Consider the following 22,088-nt stretch of genomic DNA (forward strand, 5'->3'; position numbering starts at 1 on the left):
AGGTCATATGGCATCTGAAATTGAGTCAGTGTCTCACTCGGTAGAGCTGTTGTTTCTTATCTGTCTAACCCACCACAGGATTTCTGGAAAACCCCTTAAATTGGACACCAAATGTGCCCTGTGACCTATTGTGACTTTTTAAAAAAAAATTGTGGTAAAATGCACATAACAAAAATTACTATCTTGGAGCACCTGGGTGGCTCAGTTGGTCAAGCGTCTGACTCTTGATTTGGGCTCAGGTTGTGACCTCATGGGTCATGAGATCGAGCCCCATGTTGGGCTCCGCACTCAGTGGAGATTCTCTTTCTCCTTCTCCCTCAGCCCCTTCCCCCACTCTTGCTTGCACACACACGCTGTCTCTCTCACTCTCTCTCTAAAATAAATAAATCTTTTAAAAAATCACTATCTTTATCATTTTTATTTGTACAGTCAGTGGTACTGAGTACATGCACACTGTTGTACAACCATCACCACATCCGTCTCCAGAACTCTTTCATCTTCTGAAACTGAAAGTCTGTCCCCGTTGAGAACAACTCCCCATTCCCTTTTCCCCCAATCCCTGGCAACCATCGTTCTACCTTTGATTTTGATTAATCTGGGTATCTCATATAAGTAGAATCATACAGTATTTGTCTTTTTGCAGATGGCTTATTTCACTTAGCATAATGTCCTCAAGGTTTATTCATGTTGTAGCAGGTGTCAGAATTTCCTTCCTTTTTTAAGGCCGAATAATATTGCATTGCATGTATGTGCTATGTTTTATCCATTCATCCATCAGTGGACACTTCGGTTGCTTCCCTTCCTTTTGGTTATTTTGCATAATGCTTCTATGAACATGGGCGTACACATATCTCTTTGAGTCCCTGCTTTTTAATTCTTTTGGACACATACTCAGAAGTAGAACTGCTGGATCATATGGTAACTCTGTTTTCAGTTTTTAGGGAAATCACCATAATGTTTACCACAATGGCTGCACCACTTTAGATCCCCACCCGCAGTGCACAAGACTTCCTATTTGTCCACATCCTTGCTAACAATTGTTATTTTCTGGCTTTTCAGTGGTAGCCATACTAATGAGTATGATTACTGTGATGTTTTTGTAAAGATTAGAGGAAAATGTCACATCATTAAAGCTCAGTTTCATGTTCATAACTGCATGCATGAGCTTAAACTTGAGTGTCTGCATATCCTCAAACCCACACACCTCTTGACATTAACAAGTACATTCAACTTACATTATGCTATCTTGAAAGGTTAAATTTTTTTTAGAATTTTTTAATTGTTATGTTAATCACCATACATTATATCATTAGTTTTTGATGTAGTGTTCCATGATTCATTGTTTACGTATAACACCCAGTGCTCCATGCAGAACGTGCCCTCTTTAATACCCACCACCAGGCTAACCCATCCTCCCACCCCCTCCTTGAAAGGTTAATTTTTATATATCTTAATTCATAGGTGTAATGCAGAGAGTACAGCTTACCCTAATTTAGAAAAAAATGAAATCTAAAAGCAAGTGATCGTGAGACTAGAGATTAGCCTTAAAAGGAAATTGATTCTAGAAAATAATTAACATTTACAATCAGCCAAGTCAAGCAATAAAGAATGCAATCTTGTCCCAACAGTCACCACTCCCCTCTGCCTGTGACTTTAATGAATGAATTTAATCCCTTAGGATGGAGATAGGCAACCCAACCCACCTGAGATAGTTGGACTCGCAATAGCTCTGTCACCACACCCCTTAGACATCCAGCCTTTTTCATGTATGTATGTAGCTCTTGGTCCAACCAATGTTTGCATGTTGGTCCCTGTGCTAGCTTCTTTGCATGCTGGTGCAAAGCTGATGGTGTGGGAAAGGGGACACCCAGAGGAGCGAGGGACAGAGGGAGCAAAAGAACTGAGCAATGACAGAAGGAACAAGACTCTGTTGCTACTTGGAAGAAGGAATAGTGGATAGAGTTGGCTTGTGGATTCGATAATGAGACGGTGATGGGGTGCCTGTCTGATGGTTTCTGTCTCCCCATGCAGTATGAGGCTAGCAGTGGGAGATTTTTGTGTCCTCAAAAAATGGCTTTTGAATCTATAGGTAAGATTATCCAGAAGGAAGTTACTTGAGTTTAAAAAAAAAAAAAAAAATACTGTTACGAAACCGTGGTTCTACCTTAAGTTTCTTAATTCAGTTTACAAATCTTATTTTCTTTATAAGCCCAACATGAAGCAATCCTTTTTAATTAGTTTGATTAATGTCTATTTTCATATTAACATGGAATTAAACTCCTTTAAGCATTTTTTTTTCTTTAAGCATTTTAAATTGCATTTATCTGTCTATTAATTCAATTTCCTGTCTTAAGTACTTCAAAGATCTAATTAACAAACAAACCTTTCCAAGCACTTAAGTAATCCCTGGAAATCTAATAAATTAAACTTAAAAATACAGTGAGTCTTAAGCTCTCTTAAATGTTCCTTTGCTGTTTGTACATTTACTAAGAGTCCAACCTAAATTCAAAAGTCTAAATTCAGTTAGATGGTTTAAATTAACAGGCCAAATTTTCTTCAATTTTATAAATACATAAGCTATCAAATACACACAGATTTTCTTACCTCGAAAATGTTAATGCTATAGTTTCATCCCAGCAAACATATCTATAATTTAAAGTCTTCTCCAAATTAAGAAATATTTATCTACAAAAACAATAGTAGCTATCCCCAACGATGTTGGCAGAAATTTCCTAAGAGGTTTCTGGGTTTGCCTTCTCAGCTGCAGGGATTTTTTTTATGATCAGAGAGGTCCCAGCCCAGACAGTGACAGGGTTCTTGCTGTGGCCCCCAGGGGATGGGGGTGTGGGCCCTGCCCGTGGTTGTGTCATTCCCTTCCCGTAAGTGGTCCCCAGCCTAACCGACCACTAACTATTTCACTACTCAGGGAGGCCTGCAGTTGCTTCCATGCTATTAAATGCACCTAATCTCTGTAGTGAGAATCCCCATTCTATCAGGGATTCTTGTCCCATCTGTCCTCCTCAACTGCCACAACTCTTAAATAAACATCTAGCCCTGGTTGAGTCTCTCATGGCTTTGTCTGGCTCTGGGATCACTCCAGTGATGGAGGCAAGGCCATAAGCTGATAGGGATGCCTAAGAAGACCGAGAGCTGAGGGTTTGAGGAGAGAAGAAGTGCTGGGGAGTAGCTTTCGAAGAGCACAAGGGTTTTACTGGCCTTGTGGGCTTGGACCCCCAGCAGATGGTGAGCACAGGAGGCAAGCAGGTGCCACTCCTGAGCACCCACTCTATCCACTGTTTTCTCTATGTAACGAGAAGTGTTTTTATTTGTTCGGGGCTCACAGGTGTTTTAGCACCTGTTTATTCCAGGCTTACATGCTGTTGTAAGAACACAGTTGCACTCAGATCACTTCTCAGGCATGGATTGGTGTTCACTCCATTCTAAAGAAAACCAAACAAGATTGTAGTGGAGGATTTATAGTGACTTATGCAAGAGAAGCAGTGCAGAATTCCCATCAGCAGACCCATTCTCAAAGGAAAGGCATGGACCTAACTCCAAAGACTGGTGAATGAATGCCCATCTATCTGTTGTAAGCCACAGTAACGTGTTCAAAGTGTATGTGTCAGTTTTTGGCCTTCCCAATTTTAACTTAATAGTTTTACTTTTTAAACGCTTTCTTACTTAAATTACCACTTGCCAGACCAAATGACATTGGATAAAATACCCTCTCCTAAGGTTATAAAGGCAAACCACGGGATTTAAACTGGATAAAGGGGAGAGTAAAGAGGAATTGATGAAGGAAGAGAGACCCCCAGGGATCCATGAACTCAGAAGTCTATGTGATATTGAAAGATGAAGTAACCAAATCAGAAGGATAATTGGTTGTGCCTGCCAAATAGGACCTGTCAATCACAGTGAATGATCAAGAAGGAGAGAAGGGAAACATCATCGAAGAGAAGAAAGTCAAAAAACTGGATTCATCTGGATGACCTTGGCCAATTCTTGATCTTAAAAAAATGTACTTCAAAGGTTTGCACTGACATGGATGGTTAAGCCCGCTGCATTTATAAACAATGACAGTGAGGCTCAGAGAGATGTAGGAGGACCATGGGAAGAGTGTTTATCAGCAGTGTCCGCAGCCATAGGCTTCTTCTAACAGATCGCTGGGGAGGGCCATCCTTCACATGGGGCATGCCATGCATAGCAAGGGGCTCTTGAGGTTTGAAGACTTAGTCTTGCTGTCATCGGGAAAAAGCATGTGACAGCTCTGCCTGACAACTTCAGTGCTGCTGCCAGGTAGAACCTCCTTCTGTGAGCCTGTCTCAGGGGTCGTCATGCACTTTCAAAGGTCTCAGAGATGGTGGGATTCTGCTGACCAACCAGCTAGGTTTCAGCACCAGGATAATGGGGTCAAAGCCAAGGCCATGCTTCTGAGCCCAGCCTGGGCTTCCTGCTCACTGCTGGTGGGAGTGAGGTGAAGGTGTCATCTTCCAGGTGGGAGAGCACAGGTGTATTCCAAGGTTGGTAGAGAGGAAGGTATGTGCTGTTCAAAAACCAAGAGACAGATAGGTGACCACTGGTGGGAAGAAGGAAACAGTAAACATCCCAATAGGTATTCTTGTCTTTCACAAACATGCTGAATAGTATTATTTTCCATCCTTCAGTTTCTGACCATTGAAGGTCCGTGGACTTTCTCAGAAGCATCTTGAATGTTCTTGAACATTCTTGAATGTTATCTTGAATGTCCTTGTTCGTCCACTGAATGGGTGGCCAGGCATTTGGAGGTCAGTGTCCTCTACCTCCTCTGCAGGCCACTATGAGGAGTTTCCATGTTCTGAAAGTGGACCAGACCTTCTCATTTCCTCCTAGGTGAAAATCTCTCTCTCAGCAGTGGTGTCTGGGGAGGATTTGTCTCTGTGGGCAGCAAGGTCCCGGTGTTATTATCAATCAGTAACAACAGTAGGCCTTTGTGAGTGGCACCCCAGCCTTCCTTGGGACCACAGAAACCATGGCCCCATCTGATGTGGGGACAGCACACAGCAACACCCCCTAGCTGGCCTAGCACCGAGGCCAGGGAACCGAGAGCCGGTACACACAGACTGACCCACCAAAGGGTTCAGTGTCCCTCTGGCAAGATGGACGTAGCCAGTGCTGCTCCCTGATTGCTGAGCATCCCTTCCTGACCTCCAGAACGTAGGAGACTCTGGAATACATCTCCATCTCCCCAGTCTGCTCTTTGCTCACTTGCAACATGTCCTAATGGATCTCCTTGCCTCTAGTATCAAGCCCCTACATTCTGCCTTGCATACAGTTGTTGCATGTGGGAGATTGCATTTCTAAAAATAGCTAGTCCCACATGCTTTTTTGGAAGTTTGCCACTCAACCATCAAGAGATGGGGGCTAGGTCTCCTCCCCTTGAAACCGGGTGCCTTTCCTGCTGCCTTAACCAATAGAGTAAGCAGAAATGAGGCTACATGACTTCAGAGGCAAGGTCACAAAAGCCAGTTCAGCTTCCACCTGGCTCTTTGTCTCGAGATGCTCACCCTGGGCACACGGCCACTGTGCCACAAGGGAGACCAGGCCCGTGAAGAGGCCCTGATGGAAAGAAGCCAAGGTTCATGGCCTTCCTCACTAGCCAGACTCCCAGCCAATCAGCAGCATGGGCTGGCAGCTGTATAAGGAGATCTGTGATCTTGGATGCAGATCCCCCCACCCTCAGTTGCGCCAACTCGTTGATCTCCATGTGGAATAGAGACAAGCCCTCTGTGATGAGCTCTGCTCAAACTGCAGATTTGTGAGTAAAGTAAAAGATTGTTATTGTTCTAAGCCACTGTTTCAGGTGGTTTGTTTTGCAGCAATGGATAACCAGAGCACTGGGAACACACATTTCCCAGATTCTTATCCCCTCATGCTCTGCTCCCTCTTCCTCAGCAGCCAGTCCTCCAGCCATACGTGCTATCTTCAGACTGGGGCCTGCTGTGCTCTCTCATGCCTCCAAGCCTTTGTCTCTGCCCTTCCCTCTGCCTGGACCATTCATCTTCCTGTCCCCAGTTGCCACCCTCTCTTACCTAAGGATGTCTCCCAAGACTCAGTTCAGAAACCACCCATTCAAGAGGCTTGTCCCCTCCTCAGTGTGGACTAGCTACAGCCCCCCACCCCCATGTGTGGTCTCATGTGGACCTGTGCTTATCTTCATGGTAGTACTTACCACACTGTACTGTAATGGGTCCATTCTCGTTTTCTCCTGAGATGGTGAGCTTCTTGTGTGAAGAATGTGTCCTATTTGTCTTTGTGACTCCAGAGATTAGCACAGTCTGCTAGAGACTGAAGGTTCGCATCCCCCAAAGTTCATATGTTAAAATCTTAGCCCCCTGGGGGATGATATTAAAGGTGGAGCATTTGGAAGGTAGGGCCCTCACAAATGGGATTAGCGCCCTTGTCAAGAGACCCCAGAGAGCTTCCCTGCTCTTCTACCATATGAGGACTCAGTGAGAGAAGAGCCATCCATAAACTAGGATGAGAACTCTCACCAGACCCTGAATCTGTTGGCACCTACATCATGGGACTTCCTAGCCTCCATAACTGTGAGAAAAAAATCTTTGTGGTTTATAAGCCCCCCAATCTATGGTATTTTGTTTTTGTTTTGTTTTGTTTTGTTTTGTTTTATTTTAGGTTTTATTTATTTATTTGAAAGAGATCAAGAAAGCACATGAGCAGGGGGAGGGGCAGAGGGAGAGGGAGAAGCAGGCTTCCCACTGAGCAAGGAGCCCGATGCAGGGCTTGATCCCAGGACCTTGGGATCTTGACCTGAGCTGAAGGCAGACGCTTAACCAACTGAGCCACCCGGGTGCCCCACAATCTATGGTATTTTGTAATAGCAGCCTGAACAGACTAAGATAGTGTCTGTCATAAACTATAGGCTCAATAAATATTTCATGAAGTACTAATTCCAGATGCGCAGACTGATGGCAAAGAGCTGAGAGAGTATATGCTATTTTCTGAGATAAATCCTGATGAGACTTCCAAGTCCCATCCTCTCTAGTGATCTGTGTCTACTTTTGTGCAGTCAGGTTCTTTCCTGGATGTTTCCAACTGCCTTTCTTGGTTGCACTCAAAATTAGCCCAAGCCAGACCATATTCTCAGCATTTTCCTGTTCTAGAGGACCCGCCCCAGAGGTTTCCACTACTGTGAAGATTCTCTGTTGGTGCCCAAAGTGCAGTTGCAGAATCTAAGTGGTATGGAATTATGTATGAGTGTACGTGGGGATACCTGATGGATGCGTCCCAACTCTGGAATGATAGGTTCCATGGCAATAACATTATCTGTGATAACTAATGTTAACTAACGATATCCATAAGTATCTGCCTATCACCTGAGGCAGGCTCTGGTAAACAAAACTGGCATTCGAGAAGCAGGTGACCAAAACCCACTAATTATCAATACTAAAGAAAATATGAGGAGAAACACTAAAGTCCAAAAATAGAACAAGCAACTGAAGAAACAGAGATAATTCAACAAGTACTTTAAAGGCAGCAAAATTAATCTGAGTTTTGAGAGAATGTCACAGTCATTAATTGGAAAAAGCATGGAAATGATGTGGCTATTGACATCATAGAAATGTTGTCCACCTTGACAATGTACAAATAAAATTCCAGATAGCAAAGTTGATAGGGGAAGAGGGAAAGAGAGCATAAAGGAGAGCACAGGAGAGCCCGTCAGTAGTTGATAGACAGTAGCTGAAACTGTAAGTTGCTTCAAGTCACGAAGTTAACCTACAGAGAAACAAAAAGGACAGCCTTTGGGACACCTGCCAAAACTGAGTCTGAGTTTGGCATCTTATCACACCTTACAGTTTCCCCCAGGATTTAAGTTCTCATTACTAGTGGGGGTCCCATATTTAAGTTACCATTTAGATTCAGACTTCTCTGTGAATGTATGACCGGAGGTGAGGTAGAAATGAATTTGCATGAGGGTTCCTGACAGAATGATGTCCATGGAATGCAGCCATGTGGGCAGGGGGAAGGGGAAGACAAGGAAAAGGAGAGCATCTGGTCTTTCTGAGAATGGTCCCCACTCTCACACTGGGTTTCCATCTGAGCCCATTGGAGGTCACACAAGCTGAGGAAAAGGTGTCCCTATAGATGTAGTGAGGCCAACGCAGTGGACACTAATAAGAAAGGTCAGAATGGAAGAATGTGAGGGGTCCACCCAGGAGCAAAGAAGTCTCTCAGGGTCCAGGTGAGATTCATCCTTGGTTTCCATAAAGAATCAGGTGGGAATCTGAGCAGGGCTGCAGACCCAGCATTAATGAATCAGCTGGAGCTAGAGAAACCTGAAAGTGGAACAACAGAGGTAAACTAAAAGTTTACTTTTAGTATTTGAACATAGTGTTGAGCTTAAAAAATTTTCCTGCACCTATTTCTTCTAGGAGACAAGAGGCTAACACCTAGCAAGCACTCCTTGCAAGCTGGTACCCATGAAAACACACCACTCTTGGGTGCCTTGGACAAAGGACTTGGCTCCATTGGTCTTAGACCCACATCTCTGTCTGAACATTTTAACTTCCCGTTTCACAGAAATAAGCTGTGAAATGCCTCTGTATTTCTCATGTCTAAACATGGTCTAGAATAACTGTTCAGAAATTTCACCTTCTGCAAAAATGGGTTAAACTTTTTTCCAGGGGAGACTGAGCTGTCAGCCCCCAGAGAGCCAAGCTACTCTTCATTTTGTTTACCAACAGTCTCAAATAGGTCCTTGCATGTGATGACAATAGAACAATAAAAAGGCAAGTGCATTCTAATTATTCACTTGGTTAGAAATCATTGCAGTATCTTGAGACCTCACTAACCTCTCTTAGACTTCAGACTTACAAAGTCTTTTGTCTGAAAACCTACTTAAAATGCACAGCAATTCCAGACCGATTGGATACGCTTTCCTCTTGCCACTTTCTGACACCCACAGGCCATCAGTCCAAACGAATTGCTGAGACCATCTCCTCTTGTCCAGCATTGTCCTTCCTCAGCCACAGCCATGCTCTGTGACCCCTGGGCTCCTTCCTGCAGGACAGATTTGCACAAAGACCTCTCTCATAGCTGTTTCTCTCTGTCCCTAGAGGTCCCTGAGCTGAGTCCCTGGGTTGCAACCCAAGCCATAGCTACATGCAGTGACACAATTGGGCTATTGTATGAGCTGTAAGTCATTGGGAGGGCAGCAGGGGCCCCGGGCTGACTCACCAGGCACACCTGCCCATTCCATTCCTCAGGGGTCTGGGGCATTCAGAGCTTCCTGTGTACCCTGGGTCTCATTCCACACCTCTGCCCCCTGAGCCCTGGGGGCATCTCTTCTTCCTCCTGCTGGCCCCTATTGCATTTTTCCTGGCCTTGCCTTCTCTACCAGGGCAAAGGCCAGAGCCCAGCCCCTAGACACTGTAGCCCCAAGCCTACTCCAGTTCTTGAGCCTGTCATGACCAGAGCTGGCCACCCATCTGGGAGTTCACACCCCACCCAGAGCTAGTTGCAGGTTGGATCTAGTACTCACCATATCAGCGATGAGCTCCTTCCAGCCTGCCATGACACCTTTAGGCTGCAGCTTTTCTAACCAGATTAAGAGGCCAGTCAGCTGGGCCACTGCCCGGGGTATCAAGGCTGCTATGGCAAAGCGGGAGGTCTTAAGTGGAGCCCAAGGATGACAGGCCCTGGTAGAAGGAGGAGAACAGGGAGTGAGCCCTGGGTGTACCAGCACTTTCTAAAGCGTTGAAACTGGGAGCAAATGAAGTAACACAAATGATGTCCAAGAGAGGTGACGATGCAGAGGTGGGCAGGGGCCAGCGAGGCACGGCCGAGACAGGGACCTGGGATGGAGCAGTGCTCTAGGGCCACCATCCAGAGTAGGGGGGGGAGCGGGGCAGAGTGCTGGGGGCAGCTTCCAGAAAGACAGGAGGTGGGCTGGAGAGGAAGCTCTTGAAGGAGTCAAGGCAGCTTTGAAATGAGCCTACTGGCTTGGTCGAGCTCCCTGTGGACCTGACCTACCTAACACCATTGCCTCCAGCCACAGGCAGCCGAGAACTTAAAGTGTGGCAAGTCCGAATGATGATGTGCTTAAGTGTGAGATACATGCCAAATTGTGAAGACATGCCAAAAAATAATATGAAATATCTCATTAATAATTTTTTAAATCTATAACATGTTGAAACAATAATATATTGGGTTAAATAAAATACCTTATCAAAATGAATTCCAACCTCCTTCGCACTTTCAAAAATATGTCTACTAGAACATTTAAAATGGGGGCGCCTGGGTGGCTCAGTCGTTGAGTGTCTGCCTTCGGCTCAGGTCATGATCCCAGGGTCCTGGGATCGAGCCCCGCATCGGGCTCCCTGCTCTGCGGGGAGCCTGCTTCTCCCTCTCCCACTCCCCCTGCTTGTGTTCCCTCTCTCGCTGTGTCTCTCTCTGTCAAATAAATAAATAAAATCTTAAAAAAAAAAAAGAACATTTAAAATGACATAATTGGGTGGCAGTATGTCTCTATGGGAACCTGAATTCCCAGGTTCCCCCAGCCCAGTCCCCTTATAGCTTTCCCTCCCGCACCTCCAACTGTTACACGATCCTGCTCTCAGGCAGGACACAATGCGTCCCTGGCAAGAACAGGATGCTATGAAACATGAACAGTGACAGAATAAGACAAGCTCTTGGAAATGACAAATAAGATGGCCTTAGTAATAGGTTTATTAGAAGGGCTATGTAATAATGTTGAGAAAACCTTCTAGAAATGGAGAGAAGAGATAAGAAAATTATAAGATATGTAAGAGCTAACAACCAAGTATTAGGAATTCCCACCCCAAGGGGCGGGGAGAAAGTAGTGGGGAGAACAGTATGGAAGGTTCTGGGATGTGGAGGAGAGGAGATACAAGTTCATGTCAAAAAGCGACATTTCGGGGCACCTAGGTGGCTCAGTTGTTTAAGCCACTGCCTTCGGTTCAGGTCATGATCCTGGAGTCCTGGGATCGAGTCCCGCATTGGGCTCCATGCTCGGCGGGGAGTCTGTTTCTCCCTCTGACTCTCCCCCTCTCATGCTCTCTCTCTATCTCTATCTCTCTCAATAAATAAATAAATAAATAAATAAATAAATAAATAAATAAATTTAAAAAAGCGACATTTCATCCCTCTTACTAGGATGTTGGTAGAAAATGTCTACAACTAGAAAACTGAGAAAGAGCAGTATAACAGCATCATATTTAGCTATTTGGTCCAGAAGTAAATACTAAGTGATGGTCTGTAAAGAAAGGGACCGTTGGTGGCATAGTAAGCCAGCCCTCAGCTGTGGACCCTTAGCCCCATTTCATATGACAGGACAAACATCAATGTGAGAAGCAAAGCCTTTAGAGGATGCTGTACAATCATATTTTTATAAATTTGACATGGAAAAAATTACAAATAAGACACAAAAAGTATAAATCTTGAAGGAAATAATAAACAAGTACAACTACATTAAAAACCAAGATTTCCATTTCTCAGAAGACACAATCCAGAGAGATAAATAAGTCAAGTCATGAATTGGGAGAAAATACACTCAACACATTCTCGACAGCAAGAACTTAAAAAAGGGAAAGAGGAACCATATAAAAAAGGGTGCACATATACACAGGCCATATACAGAAGAGGAAACATAAATGGCCATGTAAAAGGATGGTCATCCAGTCAGGGAACAGGGAAATGCAGATTAGAACTAACTTTTGATTCTGTTTCAGACCCGTAACACGGTCCCAGTATGCCAGGGCTATGATCACAGTGTCCTGCTGGGAGGAATGTGGACTGACACAACCTCCTTGGGGTACCAATCAGCAATTTCTAATCAAGTTTAATGTAACCACACCATGTGGCTGAGAAATCCACCATCAGACACACACCAGGAAATTCCATATATATATATATTCTGCATATGTGTCTCTATATGCTTATTTATATATACATATTTCTGTAATTTATATAAATCTAAAACAATATCATCTTCTATACATATAGATGGAATTTTATGGCATATGCACAAGAAGGTTTCATAACAGCGCAATTTATAATAAATAACAAAATCTATAAACAACCAAATACCCACAGATAATGCGCTTAGCTAAACAAAGAATAATGAATGACCATAGTCATATGAGTCCACATGAATTTGCAATTTGAGTGAAACAGTTGCAGTAGAATATATTCAGTGTAAGATTATTTATATAAAGTTTAAAAACGGGCAACACAGGGACATACATTAGTTAAGGCCACATACATACATATACACATACATAACAGAAATAGATAAAATGAGTCACAAAGATTAATAGCAAATTCAGAGCAATTCCCCTGGGTGAAGGGGAGAAGACAGGACTGAATCAGGGAGAAACCCACAGGCCCTCCACCTGTATTGGTAACATTAATTCCTGAAGCTGAAGGGGGCAGAACACTATCAATTCTTTTACTTTTCTTTCTTTTTTTTTTTTTTAAGATTTTATTTATTTATTTGAGAGCGAGACTGAGATAGAGAGAGCATGAGAGGGGGGAGGGTCAGAGGGAGAAGCAGACTCCCCGCCGAGCAGGGAGCCCGATGCGGGACTTGATCCTGGGACTCCAGGATCATGACCTGAGCCGAAGGCAGTCGCTTAACCAACTGAGCCACCCAGGCGCCCTACTTTTCTATCTTTTTAAGACAGTTTTGAATTGTGAACTATAATAAAATGCATAAAAACTTCCATGTACAGTTTAATCTATTTATAAGGCAGATACCCACGTAACTACCATCCAGGTCATCAAACAGAGCATTGCTTTTACCCCAGAAGCTTGGCCTATAACTCTTCCCCATCGAAACACCCTCCTTCCCTCCAGAGGCAACCACTGTTCTGACTTTAATACCATTCTCAACTCTCTGTAGTTTTTACCACCTGAGTATGCTTCCTTGAACAGTACAGTTTGGTTTAACCTGTTTTTCTACATTATATAAATGAAATTATACTGTATTATTTTGCATCTGACTTCTTTTCCTCCACATATCAATAAAAACACTCTGTGTGTGTGTGTGTGTGTGTACTTCATTTTTACCACTGGATAGTAAATCTATTGTATTAACATATTAAAAATGCATTTATTTCCTCTGTTCTTGATGAGGCTTTGCTGAATACTGGAAATGAATAGTGTTTTTTATTAACTAAATTTTAATGTGCCTCCTAAAAAAGTTGTCTGGTTTAAAAAATAAAGAAAACAGAAGAAAGAACAAAACTGTTAAAATAAGGAATATTTTGCTGATTTATTCAGGGCACTAATTTCAGTTCAGTCAGTAGAAGTGACACCAGAGTGAATTTGTTTCCAAACCTCACTACTGTGTAGACCCAGGGGTCCCGGTTCTGCTTTGGCAGCAGTCAGAATCCCCTAGAAGGCTTGTAGAAGTCTGGATCCCACCTCCAGGGTGTCTGATTTTGTCGATCTGGTTGGGGTCTGGAAAACTGCATTTCTAATAGCGATCAAACTTTGAGAACTATTGCTGTAGACAGTTCTTGTGCAGAAACTGGTAGGCATTCTGAACTTGAAACATTAAATCAGAAAGAACAACAGGCACATTTTTGTGTCACGAAATTACTTTTTACCTACAAGCGTGCCGGCGTCTGAACCATAGTACCCTTGTCTGTGTGAAGATGAAATTTCAGTAGAGCTAAACCAGATTTGACTGAAGCAACTCGGTGGCCTATTGCACTCAATTTCTCAAGCTGATTCTACTGTCTTAAAGGGTAATACATGTAAAAAATGAGTTTATTCATTCTTGGGATATCCGTAATTGCTGTTTTTCTAACTCAGCCTGTTATGGGAAAAGCCGTTCATGGGCAGTTCTTATTTATAGATTTGACTTAGGAGATGTTAGCAAGCTGTATTTGCAATCATCCACATTCAATGAACATTTTGAGGGGGGGCATTATTACTGATTGAAAATACTACTGCTGAAAACACAATCATGTAAAATTATGAAGCACTTTCTGGACATGAAAGTCAAAACTTTGTCAGCATATTCTGAGCTCAATTTTATAACTCTATTTATGTAGGTTACCTCTGTCCTAAGCAAGTGTTATCCATGTATTACTCATTCACTCATTCATTGGACAAATCTTTATGAGAGTCCACTATGTGCCAGACCCTGTTTTAGGTCTTGGGATACATGGCGGTGGGGGGGAGTGGACACAGCAGAAATCATCTGCATTCATGAAGCTTATATTCTAGCGGGGGGTGGAGACAAACTAAGTCATAAATATAATAAATGAGTAAAATACCTATTTTATTAAAATGTGATCAGTGCTAGGAAAAAAACAGAGCAGGGAAAGAGGACTCAGGATCGTGGGGCAGTTAAATAATGTGGTCAGGGTGGGTCTCATTGAGAAGGTGACACGTTAGCAAAGGCTTAAAAGAAGGACCTAGCCATGTGGAAATTTGGGTAACAAATTTGGGTTACATATGAACAGCGAACAAAAAGGTCCCCAATGTGGAAGCTTGCCTGCTGTTTTTGAACAGTTGTGGGAAGAACAGGCAGGCACTCAGGGTGCTTGGGGCAGAGATGAGGATGGGGAAAGCCAGAATGTGTGAGGCCGGGGTAAGGATCTTGGCTTTCAGGGCACGTGAAATGCAGGGTTTAGGGGAGAGGACAAATACGGTCTGACTTAGTTGTTTTTACAATACTTTTATTGAGGTATCAGTGATATACCATAAACTGCAACTATTTGTAAGTGTACAATTTAATACGTAGACATGTGAACACACGTGTGATAACATCACCAAATCAAGATCATGGATAGATCACCACGCCCCTTTGTATTTTTCCCTCCCACCCCTCCTTCAAGTAAACACTCACCTCCTTTCTGGGCACGTGGGTGGCTCAGATGGTTAAGCATCTGCCTTCGGCTCAGGTCATGGTCCCAGGGTCCTGGGATCGAGTCCTGCATCAGGCTCCTTGCCCAGTAGGGAGTCTGCTTCTCCCTCTCCCTCTGCCTCTCCCTCTGCTTGTTCTCTGTCTCTCTCGCAAATGAATAAATAAAATCTTTAAACAAACAAACAACCAAAAAAACCACTCACCTCCTTTCTGTCCCTAAGGATGAATTTGCATTTTGTAGAATCACACCACGTGTGCTCTCTTCTCTGGCTTATTTCAGTGGATATTTATTTGGTGATTCATCCATCTTGCTGCATGTATTCACAGTTCATTCCCTTTTAGTGCAGAGTAGCATTCCATCATGTGGATGTACCAAAATGTATCCTTTTGTCTGTTGGTGGACATTGGAATTGCTTTCAGTCTTTGACTATTTCAAGTAAAGCTGCTGTCGACGTTCGTGTATGAGCCTTTGTATGGATATATGCCTAGACTGGCAAGGCTGGATCATATGGTAAGTGGAAGTTCTCCTTTTCAAGAATCAGCCAAACTGTTTTCCAAAGTAGTTGTACCATTCTGCAATCCCACCACCAGGGTAGAGAGTTCCAGTCGCTCCACACCCTCACAGCTGGTAAGGCCGGTCTCTTATGTGACATTCTGATAGGTGTGTAGTGTTAGCCCACGGTGGTTTTACTATGCATTTCTCTGATGATTAATGATGTTGAACATGTTTTCGTGTGCTTATTTGCCATCCAAATATCTTCTTTGGTAAAGTATCTGTTCAAACCTTTTGTCCCAAAACCAGGCTGTTTGTTCTCTTATTATTGAGCTATTTATTTATTTATTTATAATTTATTCTAAGTCTTTTTCTGCTTTGATTGGCAATTATCTTCTCCCAGCCTGTGGCCTATCTTCTAATTCTATTAACAGTGTCATTCAAGTGCTCCCTTCGGCAGCACATATACTAAAACAGTGTCATTCAAAGAGCAAAGGTTAACTTCTTTTTTTTAATGGATCATTATTTTTGGTGTTGTAACTAAGAAATCTTGGCCTAACCCAAAGTCACAAAGATTTTCTTCTATGCTTTCTTCCAGAAGTTTTATAGTAGTACATTTAAGACTATGATCCATTTTGGATTGACTTTTATATATGGTACAAGTTATGAATTAAAATTTATTTTTTTGTATGTGATTATCTAATAGTTCTAGTACAATTGGTTTTTTTTTAATTTTTTTATTCTTATATTATCCCCATACATTGCATCATTAGTTTTAGATGTAGTGTGCCATGATTCATTGTTTGTGTATAACACCCAGTGCTCCATGCAGAATGTGCCCTCCTCAATACCCATCACCAGGCTAACCCATCCCCCCACCCCCCTCCCCTCTAGAACCCTCAGTTTGTTTTTCAGAGTCTATCGTCTCTCATGGTTCGTCTACCCCTCCGATTTCCCCCGCTTCATTCTTCCCCTCCTGCTACCTTCTTCTTTTTTTTTTCTTAACATATATTGCATTATTTGTTTCAGAGGTACAGATCTGAGATTCAACAGTCTTGCACAATTCACAGTGCTTACCAGAGCACATATCCTCCCCAGTGTCTATCACCCAGTCACCCCATCCCTCCCACCCCACCCCCCACTCCAGCAACCCTCAGTTTGTTTCCTGAGATTAAGAATTCCTCATATCAGTGAGGTCATATGATACATGTCTTTCTCTGTTTGACTTATTTCGCTCAACATAATACCCTCCAGTTCCATCCACGTCGTTGCAAATGGCAAGATCTCATTCCTTTTGATGGCTGCATAATACTCCATTGTATATATATACCACATCTTCTTTATCCATCCATCTGTCAATGGATATCTTGGCTCTTTCCACAGTTTGGCTATTGTGGACATTGCTGCTATAAACATCGGGGTGCACGTACCCTTTCGGATCCCTACTTTTGTATCTTTGGGGTAAATACCCAGTAGTGCAATTGCTGGATCATATGTCTAGTACCATTGGTTTAAATGACTACCCTTTCTTCACTGAATTCTCTTTGCACCTTTGTCAAAACTCAGTTGTCTATGTATGTGTATATGTGGGTATATTTCTACACTCTGTTCTATTTGTCAGTGTTTATGCCAGTAACATACTGTCTTGATTACTATGGCTTTATAATAATTATAGAAACTGAGTAACATTAATCCTCCAACTTTGTTCAAAGTTATCTTACCTATTTTAGGTCCTTTGCATTTCCATATAGATTTTAGAATCAGCTTGTTAATTTCTACAAAAAAATGGTCTGCTTGATTTTGATTGGCACTGTTCCTTTTTTTTAATCAAAGTATAGTTGACATACCATGCTATATGAGTTTCAGGTGTACAACCTAGTGAATCAACAATTCTACACATTATGTGATGCTCACCACCATAAACATGGTTACCATCTGTCACCATGCAATGTTATTACAATAGTATTGACTCTATTCCTTATGTGTTTTAAAATTTTATTTATTTATTATTTAAATTTCTTTTTTTTCAGTAATCTCTACACCCAACGTGGGGCTCAAACCCACTACCCCAAGATCAAGAGTCGCATGCTCCTCCAACTAAGCCAGCCAGGCACCTCTCCCTATGTCTTTTTAATCTTTAGATCAATTTGGTGGAGAACCAGCCTATGAATAAGGTATATAGCTCCATTAATTTAAGTCTCTTTAATTCCCCCCAGCAAAGATTTTCATTGTGGGGTCTTTTACATCTTTTGTCAGATTTATCTCTAAGTTTTTAATATTTTTATGTGATATTAAGTGATACTGATTTTACTTTCATTTCTGATTGTTGCCAATATATAGATAAATAATTGATTTCTGTATCTTGATATTGTATGTCGCAAACTTGCTAAACTCATTCATTCTCCTAGTTGATTTTTAGATTCCATCCGATTTTCTCTACAGATAGTCATGTTGTCTGGGAATAAAGCAGAGGTGGTGTTACCAGAACCCAGGGGCTGGGCTCACCTGACGGACGCTGAGCTCTGGCAAGCCCCCAGGAGGTAGACACAAGATGAAATGAAGGGGCTGCTGGAGACAAGGCTCAAGGCCCCCTACTCAGTCTCCCAGCCCAGCCTCCAGTTAGTCATACACAGCAGAAGCCAGTGGGTGTGGTCATCTGGGAAAGCAGCCTTTCTAGCCAGGTCTCCTGCGATAGAGAAGAGCAGATGAGGGACAAGGGAGGGAATAGGAAAGCAAAGAGGCCAACAGATGGCACAGATACTAAGATGTCAAGAATATGAGGAGGAACCAAGAGGGACACTGGGCAGGGGCGATGGTGAGGCAGGAGGGAAACCAAGCTAACTTGTGGCCTGCAGGCAAATGAAGAAAGTTCCAGGGAGGTGGAAATGATCAGTGGCGACAAGTGCAGCAGAGAGGTCCAAGAGAGAGGCTAAGAGATGACCCTGAAGTTGGCGACATGGAGGCCACGTGGATGGGAGAGAGAAGGTGACAAGCGAAGTACAGAGAGTTCTTTTGAGGCTTTGCTACGAAGGGGAGCAGAGTAATAGGACTGGAGCTTTAAGAACTGGCAGAGTCAGGAAGTGTGTGTACGCGCACACGTGTGCATGCATGTGTGTGCATGTGTGTGTAGGAGAAATAACCGTATGTGTGAGAATCAAACAGCTCCCCTCAAACCACTCAGTAAATATGTATTAATTCTCACTCCTTGGTTCAGATGACAGAGGCCAGCTCAAACTGAAGCAAAAGAGGGAGAATGACAATACTCCTTGGGCACAGAACCATCCCCTGGGGCTAAAAGACTGGCATGGGGGGGCGGGGGAGAGGATGGGGTTAGGAGAAACCGGAACCAGGGGTCCAAACGCCTTCAGCATTCCCTCTCCTTCTTATGAATTTCCTTCTGTATTTCCATCGACTTCCTTCTTTGCTCTCATCATGGTCAGTGCTGTCCACATGGCAGAAATCACAGCCTCTGAGAGCTTCCGAGATTTTTTTTTATAGCTTCAACTGCTAAGTTTGATGCAGTTGTTGTCGGTTCCAGCCCATAGTTTCAAGGGGAGATCCCTGATTGAGTCGGATCAGGGAGCTGCTTATTCCTGGAGCAATAAACTGTGGCCTCAGGTGGTGGAGGCGCACCTCATGAAATGGTAACTCTGTCGAGGAGTGCTGGGGAGAAGAGGCACTTTGCAGAAAATTTAGGACCTCAGCAAAGCGAAGTGTTCAGTACAAAACAGTCCTGGGTTTGGCATTTGTCAGCAGGTGGCTGGTTCCCAGCTGGTTCTCAGCCAGTAGAAATAGGTTTCCAGAGCCCTGGGGGATTAAGCCAACTATGGAGATAAAAATGGATAGAGTCGGGACAGGGAGGGTGTCAGGTTTCCGCTTGGGAAACTGACAAAACCCGGTGTCAGCTCTTTCAGCCTGTCTTCCAAAGCACTTCTGGTTTCTGTGTGCCCTCCCATCCTGCAGAGGTGGGCAGGTGAAAACCTCATTCGCCCCTGAATCCCGGCAACTAGGACTCTAGGCATCACTTAGGATCCACCTCCTGATGCAAACAGGGGAGGTTAAATTTGGAAAGAGTCAAGTGGCCAGAGAGGCAGAGGCTGAGACACCTACTTCAACTGGTGTGACAAGAGCAGAGGGAAGTGGTTCTGAAGCCAGCAGGGGTGGGGGCTGTTTGCCGATCCTGCAGACCCCTCCCTGATAGCCATGAATGTCTCCTGGTTCTGCTAGGTGGCTTTGAGAGAAGCTCCAGGGAGCTCCTCCCAGGGTCTGTACTTCAGCTTTTCCAAGCATTGGGGAAGCCATTTAGTAGCCTGTGATAAGTCCTTTTCTGCTTCAACTAGCTCAAGTGGATTCTTTGTCTGCAGCTGAGCCCTGAGAACGACTACAGGTGGGACATGGTGGCTGTCTTCAGAGAACTAAGGCAGAAGCTGTGGTGTCTGAAATGCAGTGTGCAGTGAGGGCTAACCATGGGGTGATGGAGTACTGAAGCCTCCCTGCCCCGGTCTGGCTTAGCCCTAGGGTCTGGGGCCAGGACTGACCCGGATGTGGTAGCCCCAACACCTGGGCAAGGAAGGAGCAGTGGCTGAGAATTACTCCGGGCTTCCTACTGGCTATGTGTGAAGAGTGAATTCCAGGCTATCAGACCTGGCAGGAATCCAGCCTCCCCACTTTGTGGAAGAAGGAAGCAGATGATACGAGGCGTAGTTAGGGTAACAGGGAACCACATCTTGAATATTGTGACTGGCTCCTAGTACATGCAAGGGGCTTAGTAAATTGTGCTCAGAATGGTGTTGCATAGGAACTCAGGAAATGGTCCTGGAATGGAATACACAGTCGGCCCTTGAACAACACGGGTCGACTTACATGCAAACTTTTTTTCGATAAATACAGTAGAGTATTGTCAATGTATTTTCTCTTCCTTGTGATATTATTAATAACAGTTTCTTTTCTCTAGCTTACTTTATTGTAAGAATACAGTATTATAATATGTATAACATACAAAATATATGTTAATCAACTGTTTATGTGATCAGTAAGGCTTGCAAGCAACAGTAGGCTATTAGTTAAGTTTTGGAGGAATCCAAAATTATACGTGGATTTTTTTTTAAAGATTTTATTATTTATTTCAGACAGAGAGAGAGAGCATGCGTGGGTAGGGGCAGGGGCAGAGGGAGGAGCAGACTCCCTGCTGAGCAGGGAACTTGATGAGGGGTTTGATCCCAGGACCCTCGGATCATGACCTGAGCCGAAGGCAGATGACTAACCAACTGAGCCATGCGGATGCCCCATGGATTTTTTTTTTTGAGAGAGAGAGAGAAAGTGTACACAAGTGGAGCAGGAGGGGCAGAGGGTGAGGGAGAGAGAGAGAATCTTAAGCAGGCTCCACACCCAGCGTGGAGCCCAATGTGGGGCTCCATCTTATGACCCTGAGATCATGACCTGAGCCAAAATCAAGAGTCTGACGCTTAACCGATTGATAGGCGCAGGTGGCCCTATACATAGATTTTTGGCTGCATGGAGGTCAGCATACCTAATCCCCCGTGCTATTCAAGGGTCAGTTGTATTTGATTCATAATTGGAGACTCCCTCCCATTCCCTCCCCTTACATACATGTACACTGAGCCATCACTGGACATGAGCATTACATTTCTGCTATTGTAACCTGGGGGAGAGCAGCATCCAGGAAATCTTACAGAAGACTTGTGGCCATTTTCCCATGTATCAAGAAAATGTGAAAGCCGTCTCCTAAGGGCCAAATGTATACTGATCGATGAAGTGCTTCACCAATTTAGACAGTAAGAGGTTGTTTAATTATAGCAGAGTAGTGGTGCATATTACATCAAACATTTGTTTTACATCTGAAAGCCCTGGAAATGGAAATTAATAGATTCATGCAGGAATGCACTTAGTTGTGGAGGCCCAGTGATTCCGAGTAGACCAGCAATTACACCTTTTCCTTTGAGTTCATTTCTGTGATGGAAACACAAAAAGTGATTTTAAGAAGGAAAATCATTGCATGGAAATCTGGCAAGTTTTCATAAGGACTGAATTGCTCTTTTGTTTCCTGTCCCGCAATATGAGATTGTCAGCTGAAACTGGGTCTCTGCTGTGTTAGCCGAGACGGAGAAGGCTCTGCGTCCGGCGATGGCCCTGCCCCGCAACCAGCCACCAAGCAGTTTCCAGGACCCACCTGGAGGAGAACAGAAAGCAGGTTCTCAGGAGAACAGGGGCACTGCCAGCATTAGGATAATGAGGGAGCTTTCCAGAAGAAAGACAGCTGGTCGACATGGTCCATCATGAATCAGGATCAAACTTTAATTTCATTGTCATGAAGCTAAAAGAACACAAAGGAATAATGAATTCAACCAAATGAGGCCAGGACTTTTTTTTTTTAAACCTAAATCATTAACTCTAGGAAACCAACTGAGGGTTGATTGCTGGAGGGGCCGAGGCTGGGGGGATGGGGTAACTGGGGGATGGGCATGAAGGAGAGCACGTGATGTACTGAGCACTGGGTGTTATATGATGAATCACTAAATTCTACCCCTGAAACTAATACATTTTATGTTAATTAATTGAATTTATATAAAATAAAATTAAAAAAAAATCCAAATCAACCAATTTTGTATGTGCAGACGCTGTAGGAGCATTTAGTCCCATGCCTGGCACAGTGTCTCTGTTCTGTTGAATGAAAAACGT

Source organism: Mirounga leonina, unplaced genomic scaffold, assembly GCF_011800145.1.
Source record: "Mirounga leonina isolate KUSES-001 unplaced genomic scaffold, KU_Mleo_1.0 Mir_125, whole genome shotgun sequence".
Taxonomy (NCBI): domain Eukaryota; kingdom Metazoa; phylum Chordata; class Mammalia; order Carnivora; family Phocidae; genus Mirounga; species Mirounga leonina.